Here is a 3,226-nt window from a genome sequence, read left to right on the forward strand (position 1 = left end):
TGAGCATTTTTCAACAATCTGTGGAAGGAAAGTAGATTTTCCATTAGCCAAAAATGCTGCTAATGCTACTCATCGCAGTTTATAATACAGCAAATGTACAGTTACGTGCTATTGTAACATCCAGATAACTGAGTTTTCTCTTTTATTTCCTCTCTTAAACCCTGTTTTCTCACTCTTTAATCCCTATTATCTTACTAATGCTGAAGTTAGCCAACACAAACTAGAGACCATGTAGTTTTATACTGATATTAATACAGTGTGATTCCAGACTTCCCCAAAATAGTCATTGATCCAGGGCAGGTTTTGTTTAGCTGCCAGGCTTCCCTGTTGCACTCTAACTGTGGAAACAACGTATATGAGCTTTTTGCTCTACAGCTCTGTCCAGCCTCCTGGTTGATTTCCTAGCCTGCATTGATTGCCATCATGTTGTAGACTCTCAGGGTTCATCACACTACTACAGACTGGCCAAATTTGTGTCCCGACCCATCTCTGTGCTATAGGGCCTCCTTTGTGCTCATGTACAAAATTTGTATCACTCATCACCCCTCAGCTGTATAAAACTACTTCTCTGCACTCTTTCAATAGTCAGTGGAGGGATACAGGCACCTCGACTTATGGGTTATCCTTTGCACTCTGGACACCTCTCTTAGGATAGTTATTTAGAAACGTCTCCTCATGGTACTTCCCTCTCCCACTGATTGTAAAGGAATGAATTACTAGTTCAGCAGACAAACACCCAACTGAAGGCAGCTACCTTCAGGCAAAACAAACCTTATCCTGAGCTTCAGGCTATGAGCTCATGGCATGTATCTAAATATCCCTTATCTAAATATCAGATCCATATATTTTAATATATTATTAGAGGATATTATACAGACTATAAATGCATTTTCTCAAGGGCACAACAAGTTGAACTTATATTCTGTAAGGGCCTACAGCATTTTAATGTAGGAGGCTGGAAATTTTGCAGCATCTTCACATAATTTTAAATACTGAGTGCTTGCCATTAATTAAATATAAATACAGTAATCACATGAGTACTCCTTGAGTTATTTATTTTGTATTACAAGACGTTTATTTTTTTATGCGTGCACATATTCAAGGTTCAAGACTGTGTAGCAACTGGATTTTGTGCTGATTTTAATGTGATGAACAACCACACTGTAGAAGTTATCAAGGGAGAAGCTAGGAGTGTTGACAGATGGTTGGGAAAGAGAAAGCTGGGGATTTTATAACCTGAGAAACTGTCAGAAGTTTGGAAATGTGGACTATCATTGGTCAGATATTTCTGCTCAGGTAAGCAGCTAACTTGCTAGAGTTGATAGTCAAACTTTCAAATTTCAAGTTAATGATCTGATTGCATTGCTTAGTCACGTATTTCACTAAATATCATTTTTTCAGACTGATTTCTTATTTACTGGCCTTTTTTACAGTCCTCTGAAGAAAAACAGTTTCTGAAGCTTCTTAAACCCACTGTGCTCTATGTTTTGATGCCTTTCTCAAATCCTATTATAGCCCAGAATGGCAGACTACCATTTTTTTTGTGAGAGACAGCTGCTTTTGCTGGTCTTTTTCTTCCCTACCACTTTTCTACATTTTTTTACAGACTTCCAGAGGTTTGGCAGCTAGTGCAGTGCAGTAATTCCAAGAAAGCTTCCAAAGATCTACTGAATCCAGACACTGTGCATGCACAGGTTTTCTCTGTAGCTGATGTGCATTGTGATGCTCTCCCTCACGAAAGCCATGCAACTCCAGCTTCTTATGCTCAGAAAATCACTAGGATTGCAATGCGAGAATTTCACTGCACGTGTGTTAATGAGTTGCTTTAGAAGACAAATGAATTGGCACAGAGATCCAGTATACCTTAAATACATTTGCTTCCACGTTTGCCTTTGGAACTTCAGATGCTGACTGTGAGGCTTGAGAGTACCTGTGTGCCTCTGAAATAGATTTTTTTTTTTTTTAATTTGAAAATCGCATTTAACTAAGTATGTGAGAACTGGGTTAATATGAGAGGCTTACGAGATCCCCCTAAGAGGCATTTTCAAATACGACATGGTCTTCATAGCAGATGAGCTATAGTATGTCAAACAAAATAAGGTCTGGAATAGGAATCCAAGTCATTACTGCTAAGTAGATCCAACAGAATTAGGGGATGGGCAGTTACTCTCTAGCTGCTTGCAGTTACTGCATTGATAGTAATGCATAGGGGTTGCACTAATTCGAGCATTAGCCATAATCTCATGTGTTTCTGACTGTGCCTATCAGTCATCCTGCTGGTCTATTAATGCTGGCAGATCTACTTTTGTATTATGTAATGTATTTATTTTATCCTGAAACATTTTTCCCAATAAAAAGTAAACCCAGAAAGCTTCAGAGCTTACTGCCAGCTGCATAGTGCACAAATTTCACAGCCATTACTCTTGTCTTTTCCACCTTTTTTTTTGCCACTATGATAACCTGTATTTTCTAGCCTTGGCTTTCTACCAGTGAAAGGATCTACTTCTCAATCTTTTCTTTTAGAATTATAAGTTAAGCACCAGGAGTAATTTTTAGTATAATTATACATATAATTTGGTCATAAAAGATTTACTGAGAAACTCTAAACACCCCAAAGCTTGGAACTGTTCTGCTCTACTGTTTTCCAAAATTTGCAGTAGCCTGTGGATAAATAAATGAAAAAATATGTGGCATTTACATTTCAATTTTTATTTCATCCATATAAAGTCCTCATGCATTTCTCAGAAATGTATGGATTGACTTTCTGTGTCTACATAAAATCTACCCCAGAGAGCTTGTGGACTCCCCATCCCTGTATGTGTTTGAGACCAGGCTGGATGGGGCTCTGAGCAACCTGATCTAGTGTGTGCCCACTCCTGGCAGGAGGGTTGGAACCAGGTGACCTTTAGGGTCCCTTCCAACCCAAACCATTCTATGATTCTATCCCCAATCATGTATATTTGAATAAACAACACATCTAGACAGTCTACAGTGAAGTTCCAGGAACTATGTGCATAGTTGAGATTTGCTATCTGATCTTTACAGGCATAGACTCTGAAGTCCCAAATCAAACTTCAGCACAGTCAGTGAGACCTCCAATTTAATTCAAATTACTTGCCTTTAAAGAGGTGACTTGACTTCCATGTAATGGTGGCTGACATTCACAATCAGAACATGGAATGGAATGGAATGGAATGGAATGGAATGGAATGGAATGGAATGGAAT

Source organism: Corvus kubaryi, unplaced genomic scaffold (genome assembly GCF_017639235.1).
Source record: "Corvus kubaryi isolate FWS band 111438036 unplaced genomic scaffold, C.kubaryi_AGA036_p1.0 137, whole genome shotgun sequence".
In the NCBI taxonomy this organism is placed as follows: domain Eukaryota; kingdom Metazoa; phylum Chordata; class Aves; order Passeriformes; family Corvidae; genus Corvus; species Corvus kubaryi.